Here is a 21755-nt window from a genome sequence, read left to right as displayed (position 1 = left end):
CCCTGGGCACCAAGCATGGAGAGCCCAGCAACACCTGCACTACCCAGACTGCTGGGCCAGGAGCCAAAGGGGTTCTCTCTCCCTTTGCAGCCATGATGCAAAGCCAGCCTGCCTCTTTTGGGCCCCTGGTTCTGACATGTTACTTTGACCTGTCCTATGATCTCAGGGTATTTTTGTCCCCAGCTCCCTGGACTTCTCAGAAGGTCTGCATTCCCAGAGAAAGGCCTGCAGGTGACAAAAGGGTTAAGACAGATTTGCACATTTGTAGTTCTCAGTACCCAAAGGACTCAATTTCCCAAGCATAGTCCCTGCACAGCCCACAAACCAGGGGCTAGTAGTACTTGTCCATCCTTTTTGACCTGTTATCAGCATCACCCAGCTGCTGCCAAACTCCTGCTCCAGATGCAAACCCTGCCGTCCGCGCCAGCAGCACTGCAGCCCGCTCTGCCCTGCCATCCCTGGCTCTCGTGTGGCTGCCCCCTACCTTCCCGTTCCAGACCACCAGCAGTGGCAGCTCTTCCTTCACCCAGCGCAGCTGCCACATGCCTTGCTGGCAGCATCCCTTCCCTGCAATGCCTGGCAAGGCTGGCGTGGGCTGCCCTGGAAACGATGGGTGCTCAGGGGGGTGAGACTTGCATCCCCCCGCTTCAGCAAGTGCCACAAATACCGATCTCTGAGAAACCTCCACCCCAGCACCCAGGCAGGAAATCCAGCCTCAGTCTGCTTCACTGCAGCTGTGCGTAGCTTTCTGCTGGATTACACCACTTTTTATGACTTAATAAAGCTTTAACCCCTATCAATGGGCATTAGTGTTTTAATCTCCCTAATCTCCAGGAAAATCCAATGCTAGATGCCAAACTGGGCTTGCCCAAGCAGCAGCTGGGTCTGTTTGCAGGTCACTCCAGCCACGTGTTAGCTGGAAAAAGGCAAGAGCAGAGCTGGAAAGCAGAGCTGGAAAGCAGATCAGCCTGGCTCTGTAAAGCTCTGCCATGCTCACTCAGGTACTGTACTTGCAGAGGGAATAAGGGAGGGACCTCAGGTGCCCATGGGCTTTGCAGATGCAATCCACTTTTCACATCTCTGCTGTTAAATTAACCACATCTGTAACATTGTGCAGGTGTTAAGCATCCAGCACAGGGTTCGCTTGCCCAAACCAAGGCTGGCAGCAGAGGCATAAGCACAGGTGCTCGGCCATGTGAAGCCTTGCTCCTCAGTGTTATTTTTCCCATATTGAATCTGTGGGCATGTTTTCGTCTTGCCTGTGAGGGAAAAAAAAAACACAGAAAAGTTCCCCCCTTGGTCACTGAAGTTCTGCAAAAGCATTTGAAGCAGGATGGGAGCTCACACTGTTGTTTTTCAGATTACTTTGTTGAAAATTTTTTGTTTCAACTCATATCTCATCCTTCCCAGAAATAACCTGACGTGGGGGAGCAAGCAGCTCAGAAGGACTTTAAAGTGGCATCTTTGGCCTCAAAGCGAGTAAGTACTTTGGGCTTTGCTAGCTGTGCTTGTCCTCATGAAGGCTCTCGGGTGGCTTTGGAGCTGTGTGCACAGAGGAGGCACTTGCAGAGTGACAAACAGCCATCTCCAAGATTTGTTGTTACAGGAGCACCTCTCTATTCCTGCAAGAAAAGCAGGGCTCTATCATACTTGTTCTCCCACTGCACATTTCTGTCTGTAAGAGCTGGCTGTGCGAACAGGCAGGACTGACCAGTGGAGGAAGGAAGCAGCCTTACCCCTATGGTGCAGATGGTGCAGATGACCAGGAAAAGGATTAAGTGACTTGCCCAGGGTCAGGCAGAAAACTTAGAACAGAGCCAAGAACTGGATCCAAATCCCCCATTCAAACTTTTAAAATCACAAAGTTACTGGTCTACTCTTTAAAGAAATAATAATCAGAGCTAGGAACAATTCTAGCAAGGCCCTCTCACTGTTCTAAATTGTACCAAGGGATTTGAACTAACTACAGATCCAGTTCTTGAGCTTACAACTAATCCAAAATAATAAGGTTCCTGCCTGCCTTATGCAGTTCTTATCTGTACTACTTTTATCCACCAGCTTTGCAGGTAAAAGTGGGTCCCCATGTCACAGCCACGCTGAACAGGGCAGCGGGGACAAGACCCGGCATTAGCGCAGGGCTGGTCAGGCTCAGTGGAAAAGGTGGTCCAGCACTGATGCTCAGGAAAGGCTGGGAGGCAGCAGGAGCAGCAGATCACCAGCAATGGTTTCCATAATACCTCAGTTTTGGGGAAAATCCAAACCACCATCTTTTATCTTGCACCAGAAAACTGTCTGGCAGCACTGCAGCTCTCCCCTACACCGGGCAATGCTCTGCCCTTGGAGTACATGGTCAGCATGTACTCCAACTCCAACCGCAGCTTTGAGGAATAACTGAGATATGCAAATGAAGACAGCTTAACCAGGACTAGCTGGCCTATGAGGGAGTCCTGCTGGGCTGCCAACAAAAATGTTTCACCCCAAGCTGCCCAACAGTAAGAAAACATCAAATCCCTTGAATGTGGGGAGCACGAGCAGGACATCTTTTCTTGCAGGAACGCTAAAGGGACATTTCTAATTTGTACTGCATCACACCAATCCCCAGTTAAAAGTGCAGCATTAGCGTTTAGTAAATCATTTTTGTTGTTTCAATAGTGCAGCAATGCTGACCACCTGCAAGTCCCCAATGGCTTTGATGGATAGCTGGAAAACCTGCCAGCTATATTTATAATCTCAGATCAATAGCAGAAGGAAAAGCACACCCAGAGACCTTGCTGAAGCACCAGCAAGCTCAGTGGAAGGCAGCACGACCAAGAAAAGGGCATGGACTTGCAGACCAGAAGACCAAAATTTAGTTTTTTAAGACTGGAAGAGACACCATCACTTCCAGCAGGAGCAGAAAGGATCCCCCATACCAGGAACATCTAAAACCAACCCCAACACTTTTCTAAGAGCCTGGCTGCAGGCGTTACCACTTGGGAAGCGCTCTGGCAGGCAACCACTGTGGTCCCTTCTGAACGTGCAGGGTAACTCTCCAGAAGGTCTGTAACGGTAGGATCTACAGAATGGTATTTCCTACCTTCTGGCTGTACTGGACTTCCAAGTCTATCCATGATGCTGTTTTTACTCTTTCAAGCTACCTGGGTTTTGGCATTGAGCAGCTTCTCTGAGCAGCCCACATCAGAGACACACCCCTGCAGGTATCACACCAGTTCCTTCATAAGAAGAGTTATTTGGTGGCTTAAATCTCCCTAGACAGAGACGGCAGTGGAGCAGCAGGTACCATGGGGTGCAGGTGCTGCTGGGAGCATCTCAGGGCCCTGCAGGCTCCATCAGACAGAACACGGACATCCTGAGACAGCACAGGGAGCGGCCACCATCCACCCCCTCAACGCCTTGCACAGGAGCAGGCAGCAGGGCCTGCCAGCATCATTGAACTGTGGCCGTTTTATTGAACTCGTGTTAGACACAGTGCCAGGACCATTCCCACTCCCAGCGCACCAAAAACCAGGGGCTCCTCCAGCCAGACACCTCCAGCCCACTCCCATTCTCCAGGAGGGAAGGAACTATTTCACAAGCTGCCATTGTCCAGCACGCGCACCTGGCACCGTGTCCTTGGCATGAGTCACATGCTCTCCAGGGAGATATGCCTCACCTACCGGCATCATATCCCATACCCCACGGAGGCCATGCCTCACTTCCCAGCATCGCATCCCAGCAGTGGCCCTGCAGCAGCATCCCTTCCTCCAGCATCTATCTTCTGCAGCAGATCTGTGCTGCCTGCTCCCTTGCGCAGGGAAAGCAGGAGGCTCCTTGCTGGGCTTCAGTAATCCATCACTTTCCAGAAGGGAATGTGCTTTCCTCAGAAGCTGCTCTAGGGTCATGAATATTTGGAAAAAGCAAGAAAAAAACCCATTCCTCCTAACATCCCCCCAACCTTGCGGGGGTTTGGCCACTGATGTTCCTGTTTGGACAGACATGAAGTGCATGCAGCATCTTCAGGGCAACTCCCCCAACGCCGCAGCTCTGAGCACAGGTTTTGCTCAGCAGGGACTGGTCTGCCTTGGCACTGAAATGCTGCGGCTCAGGAGTCACCAGGACAGCTCTGCAGATGGCACAGCTTGGCCCTGCTGAAGGAAATGCACCTCGCTCCTTCAGCTGCTGCCTTTTCTTTAGGAGCAATCCTCATCTCTCCTCCTCAAGGGCATGATCTACTCCCCAGACATCCCCAGCCAGACTATCACAAGGAGAAATTACCCTCAAAAGGGAAAGAAAAATCCTCTATACATCATCCAGCCAGCATCCCAGAGCCCCACGCCACCAAACCCCTATACCCTGCCCTGCGGAAAGACAGGGGGCAGACGGACCCTCCGTGAGTCTCAAGCCACGGGGCACCTTGCAGGGGTCCAGCACTCTTCCACTGCTGCCTCTGTTTCTCTCACCAGCAGCAGCATAGTTGAAGTGGACTCAGCAGCAGGGGCAGAGGACGAGTTTGGTGAAAATAAATCACCTTTGTAAGGCAGAATGGTATGGAGTGAAAAATTCAGCCAGCTGGGTCACCCCACAGCTCAAGCAAACTTGCTCAAGTAGTTTAAACTCTATTTCACCCCAAAGTGGCATCTCCTTTCTAGATGGGGAGATGCTCCAGCCCTGCCAGGCAGTGACATCCCTGGGGGTCACAGCATCCACCTGGTACAAATCAAACTGCAAAGTGGGTGCTGGGGTGTCCTACGGGTCCCTGCACATACACGCTCATCACCAGCAGTGCGATGGATAACGTCTGTGCAAGCAGGGCATAAAGGGCCTTTCTCCATCCTTTGTGTGCTTCCCCTTTTAAGCCTATAAATTCTCTTTGGAGGTAAAGAAGAAAGAATTTAGGGCACCCTAACCTTGAACAGAAAGAAACCCCATTCAAGCTGCCAAGCTGCCGGGCTGTCTCCTGCAGCTTAATTAATAGCAACCCATCCCCAGAAAGCTGCTTGCAGCGCCAGCTGTCTCCTCTGATGGAGGTGCTTTTCTACGAATAATAGTGCTTTGTATTTTGATGCAGAAAGGTCAGGAGGATGGGGGGAGGGCGAGGACGGGTGGGAGAGAAATGCATTGCTTCCCTGCAGCTCCCAGCACTGTGGGAGAGTCCCACTCAGTCCCCATCTGCTCCTGGGGTCAGATCTGGGAGGTGGCGACACCCCTCCATCAGCCTTGGAGCAACCACATCCTAACACTCAGGGGAGCAGAAGGGCATGGGGAGAATTCAGACCTGTGGTCTGCAAGCCCACCGCTGCCAGGAGACCTGGTGAGCTCCTCCTGGTGCCACTTCAACAAGGTCCTGGACCCCCCACAGGGAAATCAAATCCTTGCTCTGCTCTTATCAGGAGCCATCCTGGTAACAGCACAGGATCTGTGCTGCAGGGAGCTGGCGCTGGGCACCCCTGCCAGCTCTGCCAGGCCACCAGAAAGGGGCAGTCCCTGCTACCATTTGGCTTTTGCATAAATAAATAAGCCAAGTCTGAGAGCAATGTGGATGAATCCAAGGTGACACGGCAATGTGGTGCAGCGGAGAAAAAAAAACATGAAATGGACGCAAGCCCTGGGTGTGCGGCATGAGATGCCGACCGACCCCAGAGACAGGTATGAAACCACCTTCATTTCTGTTTGGCTACAGCGGATTAGAGCCAAGCACCAAGTACCAAACCAAGCCACCTCCTCAGAGGCTGGGCAAAGGAGCCGAGGGCTTCCCTGGAGCCATAAGGGTGCTTTCTGCCTGCAATCACCCTGCTGCTGGCTACTAATAAAGTCCTCCAGCTCTCCAGACAAAATGAAGCTCCTGCCCCCAGCCCAGTGACAGTGTCTGCCTGGGCACCAGTGCCCCATGGAGCACCACTGGCATGGTAATTGCTCTCCACGGAGCACACAAGCAGTTCTCCCACAGTCGCCAGCTGGCCTGGCCTCTGCTCGCTGTGACTTCTGTCCCCTCCCTGTCCCACCCATATTCCATCCAGGCAGCTGGGGCTACCCCAACACAGCAAGGGCTCTGGTCCCAGTGCAGGACTGCAGCACATCTCCCCTTCCATCAGCTTATCTGGGGGAATAGGAAGAGATAAAAAAAGCCAAAGAAAGGCAGCAGAAAGCTGAGTTAGGGCAGGTCCCCATCCCACACACATGCCAATGCAGTCCCCTACCCAGGCATCAAGGCTTTGCCACTTCAGCCCCTGACTGCGCAGGGGGAGGACATAGCCTGCACTGCCCCTACTTCCACCCACAGCCACCCAAGGAAAAGGTCTCTGTTGTTTAGCAAAGGGCTATTCATCACCAGGACTGTGTGGGATGAGAAAGGGTTAACCCGCTGCAGCTGGGCCAGAAATACTGTCCAGGACAAAGAGATTTAACGTCACCCACATCCGCCCAGAAAAGAAGGGGCCTTAATCCAATTCCCAAAGAAAATGTGGCTTTTACAGCCCCGTTTGACCAGGCCCCTCCAGCAAGTTTTGCATTCGCAGCAAGTGTTAACCCAATTTGTGAGAGGGCCATAAAATGGGAAGATAAATCACTTTTCCACAAGTTTGTGAGAAGGGAGAGCCGGTGGAGGCAGCTGGACACAGGCACCATCCCTGCGGCAGGACACGGGTACGCAGGTATCTTATCCTGGCAAGGTCTGATGGCCCCAAAGCACCCCCAGAGCAGCCACACCTCAGCATCGGTTCTCATATGATTTATCAGGGACTGGAGAAAGCACCCCTGCCGAATTCCCACCGGGTGATGCTCAGCTGCACCCCACCATAGCGATCGCTGATGGCAATGAGGGCACATGGGGAGGAACCTGCAAGCATCCTGACACTGCCTGGCATTTTGGGGACCACATCTCAGGATGATGAACGTGAGCCAGCATGAGCTGGAGAGCTTCAGGGTGGTAACGGCAGAGCCGTGCCTCTTCCCCAAAAGGACAGGGATCCAGGGAACAAAGCCAGGGATGCTGCTGGGAAGCAGACGGTGTTCACACCCACTACGGATGCAGACAAACCACTTTTGCCTTCATCTCGCAGCTGACACCCGGGCACACATCCCATGGTGCTGCATCCTTTCCTGCGTTACAGTGCGACCCCGACAGCTATGCCCCTGCAGCAAATGGGGTTTGTCAGCCTGGACACTCTGCCACTGCTCCTTCCCAGGCCCTCCTGTTACCTTGAAATGCCATGTGCCAGCTCCCCCACAGGATTTTTGGACATGTACTCCTAGGATGCCACTGAGCTGTATTTGCAAGGTTAATTCTTTCAGTCTAGTTTTTGTTACTATTTTTTAATGAATGAGCTAGCTTTACCATGTGCTTCTCCACAAAGTGCCTACCAAATTTTAGAGATAAATGAAATGAAGCATAGTTGTATTCGGACATAAAGTCACAGTAGCCAGCAGGTGCAACCCTAGGTGAGCTGTCCTTCCCTTTCCCAGCCCAGCCTTTCCTACGTACTGGAGCAAAGCTCAGAAATGTTACTCAAGGATCAACAACATCTCCAGCGTGGGTTTTGCCCAGCCCCGGCATAGCTTCGACAGGGCTGGATGTAGTGTCACAGCCATACGGAAATCACAGCATTTAAAATCACATGCTATAAAAATTCCACTGTGCTTGGAGAGGGAAGTCTGGATTCCCCACGGAGAGGCATCCAGGAACCGCCGCTGCCAGGTTATTAGCTACCAAGCCATTAGACCCTGGCACATCTGCATACTTGGAGCTATTGCTAGCATATACTAGTGAGAATATACAGGCTTAACAGCTACAAGGTCAACCACATTCAATGCACCACCACCAAGCCACCCACAAGTCCCACAGCCACACAGGTATTTTGCTCTCAACGTGGAAAATCACGGACTGCAACTACAAAAGCATGGAAAGGGTCACAGCTCCCAGGGCTATTGCAGTCCTCCATGTGCTCCAAACATATTTCTTCTATCTCAGCATGTCCATACCTGCACTCAGGATGCCCTTACAGCAGGGCTTTAAGCAGAGCACACACCCTGGATAACTGTACTCCTGGATGTTGTACCCTACAATCTGGAATCACACCTGGATGGGACAATGGCACTTAAGGGTTCACATGTAATTCTAATTCTTGCCTTTTTTTTTTAACAGGGTGGTGCCTAAACCACCACTCATCTCAAAACCAAAGCTCAACAGAGCGTTGCCTGCCCATGCAAATCTCCCATCATGCGGCCCAGACCCACCTATCTAGTGGGGGATTTCGGTCAAACCAACCAACGGCTCTTAGCAACAGGGAACCCAGGACCCTCAGCCAGTGCATCTCCAACAGCAGCGTAAAATCTCTACGCACCCTAGAGTTGCGCCACCTGTCTGCTCCATGTGCAGCCCCCACCATCTGTGGCAGCAGCAATTCAATAAAATTAAGCAACTTGCTTAACACAAGAGATATTTAACCCAAAACTTGCCTGGCACTATAGTAGAATGTTCCCATGTTCCTCTGGTCCATGCATTCATGCAAGTTCACCTGAGAGCAGTGGGAGCAATCCCAGTGGGCTGTGTAGGGCACACGGCTGCTCAGCTCATGGAGGGCTAGATGCCCATAGATCCAAAGAGGGGTTTGGGGGCAAGATGGAGGGACCTGCAATTTATGGAAGGGCAGACAACACCCTACAGTGCCCTCTAATCCTAAACTATAAAATCCCCGAGAAACCCTATATAAACAGCCCAGTATATGCTGAAAGCCACGGCACGGGGCAGCAGTATTGGCCTCATTGGAGCCCAGCTGCTCCCCCAGCCCTGATCTGCCCTCGTAGAACCAGAGATAGTCTCGGCCCCGAATACGTCCGCCCAGATCCATCCCGGATGCATTTCCCTGAATGAAGCGTGGTTGTTCCAGGGATGGATAGAAAAACCCTGGTCTGAAATTCTCTGGCACGAAGCCTCTGCCACGCAGGGGCCGCCTGCGGGTAGGACCAGCGGGTCACAGCACAGGCAGGAGCAGAAACCCCCCAGCTGCCTCCGAGGGGTGTAAAGGTGCCGGGTGACAGCGGGTCGTCGGGGTACAAGGGGAAAGGCACGATTCCTGCGGGCACACACCGCACACGGCCTTGGCTGCCCGCGCTCAGCACCCTGCCTCTGCCAGACTGAAAAACCGTGCACTTAGCAAGCCCAGGGGGTTCCCACCACGTCACTTAAACATGCATGTTTCCAATCCTCCGCAATGACTGTGCAAACAGCCCTCATGACTGGCGAGAGAAGAATGAGGCACCATTAAATGTTTTTTTTTAATTAGAAAGGGAAGAAAAAACACCCCCCAAGCTTCCCACAGCTACCATGCTGCGACACAGCACGGAACAGAACTGCGGGCGGGACCGCGGTGTCCGCACTCAGCACGCCCACGCGAGACGGCAGCGCGGCGTGACCCGGTTGCCGCCCCCGGCCCCGCGGAGCGCCCGCCTTCCCCGGAGCCCCAGCCCCTGCCCGCCGCGGGGCTGGGAGCGCACTGCGGCCCCGCTGCCTGCGGGACCGGCCCCTGCGCCCCCGCGGGAACCCCCCAGCCCCGGCCCGGAGCCCCCGCACTCACCCGGGCGGCCGCAGCTCCCGCGCGGGGCCGGGGCCGGAGGCAGGGAGGGGGTTGGACGGGGCTGGTTCAAAAGAGCCAATTAAAGAGAAAAGCCAGGGGAAACGCTCTCAGGGCGGGGGGGAGGCGAGTCCTGCTCCTCGTTGCTGTCCCACGCGTGGACACTTGCGGCGCTACTGGGGACAGCGAGTGGCCGGCAAGCCCACCCCCCGCATCCCGCTGCGGGGCCGGGGGTCCCGGCGGCAAGAGCCAGAACATCGCGCCCCTTGGAAGGGATCTGACCTCCGCTAGCAGGCAGCTGGGCGCCCTCATCCCCCTGCCTTTTTTCGGGGGGGATGGGGGTCCCCAGGGTTCTGGGTGCCTCTAGCACATCCCACAGCGAGTCTCCCTGAACAGGCGGGGACACACATCCTGGGCACAGGCTGCAGCTCAGGTTTGGGGGTTGCTGCACGTATGCTGGGGCAGGATGGGTGAGAGAAGGAGAGAGCAGGAGTCTACTTTTGGGGAGCACTTCCCACATGGGCACTGAGAACTACAGAAAAGGGCTGGGGAGAGGAGGATTTCCCCACCGCCTCGTTGGCCTGGTGCCCTGGCACCACCCACCAGCGCTCACAAGGATGCTCCAGAGATGGGTTTCCCCCAGTGCTCACCAGGACAAGGGGCCATCTAACACCGGAGGTTCCTTCCCTATCAGTTCACAACCAACTTCCAGAGCAGAAACTGAGGAGAGACAACCATGGGCTGTTAGCCCTCTCTTACGTCACCAGATACGCTCCCCAGGATGCTACAGAAATGTGTTTTCCCAGAGGAAGTAATGCAAGAGCATCGCCAATGCAGCCAGCAAAGCTGATAGCAACCAAGCGTTTGCCGGGCAGGCAAGGCTGCAGCAGCCCCTTCCCACTGCTGCACAGATGCAGACAACCACCCCTGGCCCCTCTGGCCAGGGCAGGGCTCCCAAATCCGGTATGGACCCTTCCGCAGGCAGTACTCTCACCCTTGCCTGGCATTGCCAGCAACCAGGGTCCCTTTTCACTGTGGGAGCTGGGCGAGGGCAGCCTGCCTGCAGCAGGGTCCCAGCCCACTGGGATCTGACAGCCCAGGGAGCCCCCATCACCTGGATCCTATCAGGGTTGCTGCCGCCCGGTTTCACCCCCAGGACCTAGCACCAGCTGCTGTGACTCCCCTTGCCCACTCCCTGCGTGCTTCACCCAGGCACTGAGACACGGCCCAGCACATCCCCATCCCACGGCAAACCTGAGCGGCCAGCACACTCGACTCTGGCCCTCCCTTAGCACAGGCCCTGACAAAGCGTTCCCCTGCACCGAATGCCTGCATCATGCCCCTGGTATTTTCCCCTTGCTGAGCCACTGCTCTACTTTTCCCCTCCTTACCCTTCAATCTCCCTTGCACTCATCACATGGCCAGGGATCCAGCTTGCCTGCTCCACGACTTCCTTCTGGCGCAGCTGTGGAAACACCAGCACAGCCTTTACCTTGGCTTTTTATTCCCCAAGGCTGGGGAGAGCTCAGGCAGGGAGACTTACACAGCCAAGGGTTACAAGGAGGAGGACAGCGCACACTGCCTGGCGTCTGCAAGAGCCAAGGTTGGTTCAGCACCTATTTCAGTTGCCTCCCCAGAGAGCCTCTCCACAACTTTTGAGAAGTTTTGCTCAGTTCTCTTCATAAAGGTCTCACAAAGCAAACCCCTCCTGGCTCTCTGCCTCCCTCACCCAGACATAAAAAGCACTCAAGTTTCTCCCCGGGTAATGCTGGTAAAAGCCTCCAACATCAAAGGCACCACACAACAGTTATTCCCCCACACCCCACCCCTCCCATGCAGCAGTGCTGGGGCTGCTTCCCTTGAAAGTACAGCAGCCTTGGTGGTTAAGGCACCAACTGCACTCGAGACATAGTTGGGTTGTTTTTTTTTCTTTTTCTTTTTTAAAAAACTCAGCCACAAGCTGGGGAACTTGGGGCAAACCTGAGCCACGCTTTCCTTTGGGGGCAACGTGAATAGCATGGCGCCGATGGGTGCTTGCCCGCTGTCTGGCGTGTGGTCACCCAAAGAAAGGGGAATAAAAATATTCCCTGTGCCAGTCCTGTCTGCTTGTTGCCCAGTATTAAAGGAAGCCACTAAGTGTCCTGGAGCAAAAACACATGCACCCTCTGAGCAAGTATATTCACATACATTTCTCAGCAGCCTTGGCAACTTGGTTCCTCCATCTACAAAACAGAAACAACTCCTCTCCCCCTTTGCAAAGTACTTTGATATCTCTACAGCAAAGCAGGGCAAGGGAGGGGTGTTTACCTTCCCGGAAACAGGGAGAAGCATTTACACCCAAAACAACAGCCTCAGCACAAAATTCCGAGGGAGAGGGAACAGTTGCAGACGCAGCAGTAACAGCCGTGGATTCAGAAGACAGGGAAGACTAGAAAATAGCTTCAAACACCGCAGGGATTTAAAAAAACTCATAGGACCACATGCTTTCTTGGCCCATTTAAGAACGTTCTTCATCCCTTCATCCCACACAGCAGTTGTTCCTGCCAGATCACCGCCTGTCCAGGCTTCTAGGTTAATTTTACTGCTGGAACACTGAAACAACCTTCATTTGCAGGGGGGAGGTGGGAGGGCTCTGCCATTTAACACTTGGCCGTGTTCATGCTGTGATTAATATCACCCTATGCACAGATACCAGATGTTCTCGAGGCAGGCTGGAGCGTATCCTAAATTGCACCAAGATGGAATTTTTGGGCAATTTTCAGGGAGTGCTGAGGGCAGGCACTAATGGGAGAGCAGAGATTTACACAGATATGAAAAAAGGAAAAAAAAAAAGAAAAAAAAAGAAAAAAGCCCATGGGGTTATGGCACTGCTCATAACCCTGGGGTTGGTTGCAGTGCCATGGGGTACACTTCTTATAATCAACAGTTTGTCATTCAGGGGGCAATTACTCCAAATCCTGTTCTTCAGTGGGCCACAAGCCTCTGATTTCCATGTGTTCAGAGCAAAAAAGACTTCAGTTTTGCCCCTGCCTCTGCTGCTCCCCCAGAGCTTCAGCTCTAGGAGGGAATTGCTGGTACAGGAACAGCAAACAACCATTAGGTTTGACCTCTCCATACTGCTTCCCCAGGGTCCCACTGCAAACCCACTCCAAAGCAAACCCCTCTAACCAAGCACCTCACTCCATCAGCACCTTCTCCCCACCCCTCTTGGCTGCCCGCTGGGAGGAGCATCCAGGGGTCACGTACATGGGCGGCTGTTTAATTAGAACCAAATCCTATCGTGTTGGAGACAGGGTCATTCCAACCTTTTGAAGGCCACACACCGCCCTGCCGTACAGCTGACCTCCATCAGGCCAACTTCTCCTGGCCCTTTGCTGGGCGCAAGGTGACAGGGTGCATCTGCTCACAGCAAGCAGAGCTGAGACTGGTGGCCTGACCATCTCCAGCTTGATGCGACTCGACACTTGCTTGAGGAGGGCGAGCACCTCGCTGTGCCAAGCGGTCACGGAGCAGTATTTGTAGCCAAGTCCTCTGCAGCTTCATACCCAGTGACCGTGGCTCTGTGAGCACAGACAGGCTGAACCAGCAAATACTGAGGTCCAAATCAGGAGGGAATTTGCTGGGGCATCTTCAGCATGGCATAACTACAAGAGGCACAGAAATCTCACCACAGGATTCCAGTGACCTCTCTTCTCTGCACGCTTCCTGCTGGTCCTACAAGTGGGCCATGGCTGACATCCTCAGAATATGAAGCCAGGCAGTTCCAGGATCTGCTGGTTTTCTCTTTTCTTCTTTGCCCGGTCTGGGAGCTTGGAGATGAAGTTTGGATCATTCTCAGTCTCCCCAAACCAGGGCATCGCCATACTTAATTACACAGAGGTGGCCCAGCTGTGGTTCACACACCACTTTGACAGCGCTGGGTGCTGCTGACTACACGACTGGTGGCAACTGCTAGCACCAGTGACACCAGGGCTCATATCACAGAAGAAAAACTAGAGAATAAAAAGAGGGTCCAGTGCAGGAAAAAAAAATAGTGCTAACTGTGCCTTCAGCCATAGGCGTGAAAAGAAGCAACAAAAAAGAGCATTTCCCCTCCCTGAAACTCCATCGCTCCCCACTGCTGGAGTTGGACACACTTGCTGCTGGCAGGGGAAGCACGGGAGTGTGTGCGTGCCCGTGTGTCCAGGCAGGACCTGCAGCGACCACAGATGTGAGAAATCCCACATCCCATGGGGCTGCCTTTTTGTTTCTGCTGAAACAGTAAGGTCTGGCTGACGCCAAAAGCCTGGTTTGGGGGTTTCTTTAGAGTAGGAAGGAAGGGTAAGCTCTCTGCAGGCTCCCGGAAAGTCCCTGCTATAAAGGACCTCACCCAAGTGAAGTTTCTCTCTGTCTCTTCTCCAGCTTTTCCCACAGCAGAATCATGTCATGCATACAAAAACCATTGCTGAATTGTGAATTTACACCCAGAAACAAAAAGTAAGAGACCTTGTTACTCACTACTTTGAGCAAAGGTTAAATTCAACCAAACACATCAGCTTTTGCAGATTGGGCGAGCATTTGGCAGCCAGCGGGAAGGAACGGGAACGTGGGAATTCCTCCTACGACTTGGCAATGGGCTCTTCTCCCAGCATGGAAGTCTTCTGGGATCTGTTCAGCCTCTGCCAAGCTAAGAAAGCCCCTCATTCAAGGGCTCAGTAATCTCACAGGACATCCTGCAGCCCAAGGAGGAGTTTGGAAGAGGGGTGGGATGGATTCAAGCTGCCTAATTGCGGGGGGGGAGAAAAGGTGGGGTGGTAGAGCTGGATCAGGGATGTCTGAACCTGCTGTGTGGAGAAACACCTCTCTTCCTACTGACTACAGAAGATGCCTACAGCTAATCAGCTACCAAGTTGTCCGTGCTAAGCTATAACATGAGGTCTGCCTGAGATAGGCTCCATCACAACATAAAAAAAGCCACATTAATATTTCCAACTCCCTCATTTTATACCTAGAGGCGTTAAAAAGCAGCAGGCCAGAGAAACAAGCATGTGATGGCCCACTACCTGTGCACGAGCTGTTGGAGAAAGGTATGGTCCTCTCCTGGAAAAGGCTCTGGTGTTTCTGCCCCTGCCCACAGCAAGGGGATGTGCCCCTGCGTGCTTCTGACTGCAGGAGGACTTGGGCAAGCTGTGGCAAGCCAAGCTCTACTGAAGGACAGCTGGGTTTTGGGTGCAGCCACTGATGGTGTCGGACATGCAATACAAGCTTTTACCCCAGGTCCAAAACGCTCATGCTGGGCACCTTCCTTCAGCACCACCCCAACACCAAGGCAGGCCCTGAGGCTCTCTAAAGACTAATAATGCCACACAACTCCACTGGAGCTCCCAGGCCCCCAGCAAGGCATCCAGTCCCTTCCTCCCTCACCCCAGCTACTCCCCTCATCCTATTCCCCATGACAGGGCATGTCTTCAGTTTTGATGCTCTTCCAGCATCAGGGTGATGGGGCAGTACTGTGTTCAGAGACACAGAAGAGCCAAGACATACACCCTAAAAGGTATTTAAGGACCTAATTCCAATTTTGGTGGCTGTAATTCCCCCTGAGGGATTTCTGTGTATATATATAGAAGCACCAATATTTGAGAGACATTTACGGGCTGACCTGCACCACGATCACACCAGGAGTTTGGAGCTGAGTGGGGAATGGAGCGGCCAGCGCCTGCACCCATATCTCACCATCACCACTCATCACCCTACGCAGCATTAGATATACACAGACCTTGCCCAGTGCTCAGCACTGAGCACGGTACCCATGATGGAGGCCAGGAAGGCAGATGGTTACATCTGTTGGGAGAGGTGGGCCACCCAAATCGGTAGCTGCTACTGAATAAGCTCTCAATGGATCATCAGGAACCATCACAGGAGCTGCTGCAGGTACAGTTGCCTCTCAGAAAGCAGAGCTTGGCTTTAGGTGTGAATAAAAGAAACATTTTGTCAGACCTACCGTGCATGCCTGGCTCACGTTTTGATTTTGGGGTTCATTTGTACCTGTTTGGCTCTGTTATACCTAATCCCCAGCTTCACAGCAGCCACAGACCTAACATGTAACAGCAGATCATGCTTTCTGGTCCAGTGGAAGAAGATCCTTTCATGGGATGTATTCAGAGCAGCTTCCCTGGACACAAACCTGCAGGACACCAAGGGTCCCCCCCAGCCTTGCCTCCATTTCCTACAAGGACTGGAGAACATAGCTAGGGGATGCTCCAGACTGCAAGTCCCACAGGGTCCCCCACAAGTAACTGAGGAGGGGATGCAGCACCCACCAACCCACATCAACGTGTGTCCCTGTCCCTGATGCACTGGGCACCACACACCAGGCCAGGTTCCCAAACCCCCATCACTCCATGAAACCAGAAGAGCCTGCAGCAACCCAAGCACCACTCAGAGCTGCCCTCCTCCCCAGGCAGCAGTGTGGCTGTGATGTGCAGATAAGGCAGTGGCTTCACTCTGCGATGCTCGCAGCTTCTTAAAGGTCACAGGCCCCATTAGGTTTGAGGTTTTCGATTCTGCAGGATACAGCTGTCATTTCTGATGCTCTCTCATAGCCAAGAGCAGAGTGCTGCTGCCTGCAGTGTGTCCCTGGGGGCCCAGGTCTCCCCACTGTCCCCCACATCCCAGCAGTACTGAGAGCACTCTTGGGGCTCCAACCATCAGTCACATTTTTGATTCTGAAGGAAAAGCATCACTCAAGGCTCCAAGAACAGACTCCGGATCCAGAGTTTGGCAAGGGCTAGAGAGTAAGCTTATTTTTTAGCCAAAGAGCAGTGGGAAAACCAGCTGTGCCCACAATCTCATCAAGGGGAAGCCTTCTGCCCAGAGAAAACCAAATCCTGCCAGGACTCTGGACAACTCAGACTCCTCTGACTCCCATTATAAATCAGCTCCATCATGCAAGGGGAGGGAATGTTAGGAAACAACCCCGTTATAGAGAAGAGTTGGAATAAGAACCCACCACAATGCTTTTATGGTCTTTTATGGCCGTGGTAACTCATTTGCTGACAAGACCTCCACCCATTCAATGCATGAAGCACCTCAGCTCCAGCAAGGAGTCCCTGTGAGTGAGAGAGAGGTTATGCACCAGGTATTGCTGTGTCTACTAGAAGAGCCAAAAACCCCACAGCTCAGCACCCTCCTTTGCCCTGTGCACTGGTGAACAGGGACCAGGAGCCACATCCCACTAACCTCTTCTTAGAACCCCAGCACGCGGACCCCAGGGCTTCTGGAAAGCATCCTTAAAATAACCACTTCAACAGCCTCCCAGGTTGCCAGGACCAGGAAACAGGTAAAGCCTAAGGCACAAGAAACAGGAATGCAAAGACAAGGCATAAAAATATCTGTTTCTTCTCATCTCACAGGTTTTGTGTTTAAGAACCGAGGAACACCACCTTCTGACAGCTTGGCCAGGCCAAGCTCTCTTGGTCTCTAACAATTTCAAGGGCAAAGGCTGGGTACTGGGTTTAGCCCTTAGAGGCCATGGGCAGGTCCAGCACAGTCCCACACTGCCCAGTGCAGGATGGATGTCCCTGCTCTCCCCATCCCATCCTGCTCACAATGTCTGGGCAAGGCAGGATCACAGGGCCTCACAGAGACTTGCTAAAACTCCCTCCTTGGGCCCCAAATTGCCCATTCATTTCAGATTTAAGACAAGCTGAGTGATCAGCTTTGGTCTCCCTACAGACCTGTGGTCCAGTGAGAGGAGCACTGCCCTCTGCCCTGCGCAGAGCCTTTCAATGAGCAGTTTCCAAATCCTTCCGTGCCTCTCCCACTGCTGCAGCCCCAGGGCTCCACATCCCTCTGCAGGAGCCGTGGGAAGGAGGGCTTGTCTTGCGGATGAACGGACTGGCCTGTAGTCACATGGAGGGAACAGCTGGGAGGGGGACCCCAGGAGTCAGCCAACAAGAAGAAGAAAAATAAATCAACCACACAATGATTTACACAGCAGCATTTGCTCCTTCCTGCAGACCCACATTTTCACCACAGCTGCTCAGCAGAAGCCAGTGACGCTGAATCGCCTGAAGGGCTCCAGGACACTTCTGTGGAAGGATGTTTCCTTTTTCAGTGAACTCGCCCCCATTCACCCTTCCCCAGGGCACCCGGAGCCCCATGGACCTGGGGATGCTGCGTGGGTAACTGCTTCACCAACTCCATCCGCAAGGTTTTGCTGCAGGATGTGATGAGCAGGGCAGCAGCAGGCTTTGACCCAGCACCATTTGGGACAGCAAAGCCTTTTCATCTCCCCATTCTGTGTGACCACCTTCCTGGTCCCTGCACAACATTGCAGCCACGTAGGCCAACGTGGATGGCTCCAAGGCAAATAACACCCACCCAGCCCACCCCTCCACTCCTGCTGCCCACAGCCCTGCCTGCACAAAGCCATGCTGGGACCAGGGCTGGCTCACATTCCCCCAAGGTTTAACCAGCCTCAGCATGTTGCGCAAGAGCAGTGGGCACCACTGATGTATTACAGGGCTGCATACACAGCTTTCAGCCAGCTGTAACTACTTTTGGCGTTTAAATCAGCCTCATCATCCCCTCCCCCAAGTTTGCTGGCCAAAGCCTTCCCGGGGAAAAGCACCTCCCATAGAAAAAACTGCGAAAACAAACAGGGTGCATGCCTAGCCAAATCTCTAGCCCCAAGGGCTGTGCCGATCAGGGTTTAGTAGGGTTATGTGCCGTGGTGAAAGGTGAGCATCGGCAATCTGCATTACCAACATCCCCAGGCGCAGAGTTGCCTGCTGAGGATGGTACTTCCCCCTCCTGATCCTCGCTCCTGCAGAGTGGCCAGGGCTCCCACTACCCCACATGAAATGGTGCAGGAAAAGGGGTCAAGAAAGAAAGACAGGGAGGAGGATGTTCAGAGTACAGCATAATGCTCCATTCATGGTAAACCTGCCTGAGAGGGCACCCACACGCTCTGCTTCTCCTCCTGGAGCTGGAACAACGCCTCCCAAAGTGGCTCAACTCCCAGCATGGGCATAAGAGGTCTCATTTTTCTTCTATTATGAGCAATTTTGTGATTCTTAGTGACTGTCAGGAGGAAGTCAGTGTGAGTGAGCTCAGACCAGCCCAAGGTGCTGCAGAGAAAAGCTCCAAACCATACCCCACTTGCTCTGCCTGCAGCCCTGCAGCTCCCACCTCATTCCTCTACTGCAACTGCGGGCGCCCAGCTGCATGGCATAGGTATTTTTTAGCCAACTGATAACATTTTGAATAAAATTACCTAATTTTCCATGTTCCAGCCAACAAACTGGGGTTTGGAGAAGCTTTCCATAATGGGGCAGTAATCCCCAGTGAGCTGAATTACATCTGAAGATGCAACACCCATCAGAAAGCTCCACTGTGGGCCACCCTGCTCCACAGAAATGCTGCCTTCCCCTCCTCAGTTACTGCCCTTCCCCACGCTGCCTGCACACAGACTCTCATTTCTTTTCCACCCTTATGCATCTCCATCCTGCACGGCCAGCCAGCCAGCTGCTATTCCCTGCCTGGCCAGGTAGATGGTGCTCAGCCAGCGTGAAGAGGGAAGTTATCCGGGATGGAAAAATTAAGTTGCCTCTGATTAACTCAATAACTCAACGTGGTTTCCACAGACAGATGTGGAAGGTCCCGCTCCAGCCCCAAACAAATGGAACCAACTCAGATCCTGGTCATCTATTTTAGACCCTTGCCTTTCACTTCGGGCTGGAAGATGGCAGGTAAACTGGTAGCATATATTTCATCAAAAGCAGTGCTTTCCCAACTCTCATTTCCTGGTGGAAATTCACTGACAATTTTCCCCCCACCTTTGACCAGCTCTCCCCACATATTTCCCACAAAACCAAAACACAGCAAAGCCCAGTGGAGCAGGAAACGATTTGCCCATTTTTCCCCCTACAAAGTTGGGGTTGTGGGGGTCCGGGGGAGATGGGGGGGGGGGGGGAGGCAGGAGGGGCACCAGCAGGGGCCCTCATCCTGCCAGAAGCTGCCAGGAGCAGCAGGGGGTTGTGTGGTTCGGGGCAGGGCAGGTACAGGCTTTCCATCACATCACCCCAGGGTTGTTCTCCTCTGCCGTGCCGGATGTAGGATGTCTAATATTTCTCCAGTTCTGTTTTAACACTCACACCATCTTGGGAGCAGGAAGCTTAAGCCATTTCCTGCAACGCATTGCTCGGCCCTTCAAATATTTTCAGACTCAGTGTAGGCTGTTTTAAAACCAAGCCTGGCAGCTGGAAATGCGAAATCAGGAGGGGCTTGTCGAGGGAAAATTCAGTTTGCGAAACCTATCCAGTCCCCACTGCCACAGAGCAGTAAAATAAATATTGCCACAGGCAATAAAAGAGAAAAATTAATTTTGTATGTCTAAAAATGAGAAGGAAAAGAAGAAACTCAAAACAACGTTCTCTGTGACCCTCCCAAGGGACACAGCACTGTTCCCCAGCAGAAAGCCACAGCCATGTCCCCCCTTGTCTCTGCAGCCCACGATTTGAGGCTTTCCCAGCTTTGGTCTTTCAGTGGAGCCCAAGTGATGGCTTTAGTTTGCTCAGTCTTCAAACAACCATCCCATAGACTGTCTGTCCCACAAGTGGGCTGAAATAACCTCAGAGAGACCCTTCCTGCTCCTCTGAGCAAAGGAGAGGCCAAATACTCATTCCCTGAAGCTCCACAGAGCAATTTTGGGTCATGCCAGGGCACAGCTGGAAACCCCACAGAGCCAGGTCAGCAGAGCTCAGTCCCATCCCCACATCACCCTCTCAGCAAGGAGCAGTCCTGGAGCAGCTCCATCGTTTCTCCCCCTGCCTGAGGTCACGCGTGCAGAGGAAGGGTCCAGCCCTTTGCAGCATCCTGAAAAGCCCCTTCTCCAGAGAGGAGGACCCTAGCTGCACTGCCCAGGTGTTTTCGGACAGAACGGGACCGAGATTGAAGGCTTTTGGACGGAGCCTGTGCAGAGCAGGAGCAACCAGGAAGAGGAGGGAGGTAACGCTCTCTTTTCTGCTTGCTCTGAAGCTAAGGACAGACATAGCCAGCAGCACAAGCCTAGGGATCTTCACAGAGGAGATGCAACATGAACCGGGCCAGGAGCCATGGGGCCGGGAGGGCAACAGGGGCAGGCTCTCCTCTTGCTTCTTTGTCTTCTGCTCCTCCCCGTCATAACCCATGCTCCTTACTGACTTCCTCTCTAACCAAACAGGGACTTAAATAAGGAGCTGGTTTTACTGCACTGTCTGAGCTTCGGAGATGTGCCCAGGCGTCACCATGGAGGGGATGGCAGGGAGGTGCTACATGGTGATGGAGGGCCCTGGGGCAGGAACAGCAGGGTACATTGCTGCTAGTGACACCAGGACTAGCTTCAGCCCCAACACAAAAAAAAAAAACAAAAAACAACAAATCCCCCAGGGTCCAAAGCAAACACGGGCTCTGGTGAGATGCTGGATGAGGATGGCCAAGGGCGGTGGCAGACCGATGGCAGCCCATCACCTGCTGCTGTCCCTGACTGCTCCAGCCCACATGTCACATGTGAGCACTGGTTATCTCCTCCCAGCTCTTCTTCTCCAGGTGACATGCGTGGATATGTGGCCTTGCTACAGGGAAACAAAGCCAAGCCCCAGGGCCCATGCAAAGGCCTCTGCTTTGCCGAGCTCCCACCCACAAAGTTGCTCCTTTGCAAGACTTTTCTGCCCAGGAACAAAAGCCACAAAGCAGAGAGGAAACCCCAGAGCTCCTTCAGGGCGGCAGAGGAACCCTTCACCTCCCAACCTCAGGGCATGCATTCCTAGGCTGTAAATAAACTTTCATTTACTACACAAAGTGGGGCAAGGAGGACCATTTCCCCATGCAATGATGGGAGGAACATGAGCATTATGGCAGGATCTCAGATTTCACCTGACTCCACAACACAACTCCTGGAGCCTCACTAGGAGCCAGAGCATGACAACACCTCTCCTGTGGCCACATCCTACCCAAGTCCTGCTTATCTCATCACTTCCAGTCCAAACAGGAACCCCTCTTGGACACGGCTCTGCCCAGCCACCCTATGCCCAGGACCACCAGGTTTGGGGAGAGCACAGCTGGAGCAAATGCATATCCCACAGAGCAACACAAAACTAAGGTCCATCCTCTGCAGACGAACCATGATGGATCTAATGCTGCCCTCCAGGACAACTCCAGTGCTCCCAGCACTGATGTGCTGCATTA

At 53.3% G+C, this 21755-nt stretch overlaps 1 protein-coding gene across 6 annotated transcripts in view; it reads right to left on the bottom strand.

Annotated features, from left to right (window-relative positions):
* Window positions 1–21755, bottom strand: part of SEPTIN9 (septin 9) — a 143721-nt gene that overhangs the window by 28646 nt on the left and 93320 nt on the right. Inside the window, exon 1 of one of the 6 annotated variants that reach the window (XM_075111274.1) lies at window positions 9552–9573. The exons of the other annotated variants lie outside the window; for them this stretch is intronic. The gene's annotated coding sequence lies outside the window, so the exon portion shown is untranslated. Of the gene's footprint in view, window positions 1–9551; window positions 9574–21755 lie in introns of those variants that run through there. 6 annotated transcript variants of the gene reach the window in all.

This window comes from Phalacrocorax aristotelis, chromosome 16 (genome assembly GCF_949628215.1).
Source record: "Phalacrocorax aristotelis chromosome 16, bGulAri2.1, whole genome shotgun sequence".
NCBI lineage: Eukaryota > Metazoa > Chordata > Aves > Suliformes > Phalacrocoracidae > Phalacrocorax > Phalacrocorax aristotelis.
Note: the sequence above shows the minus strand (reverse complement) of the source record. Positions and strands in the feature narration are given on the sequence as shown.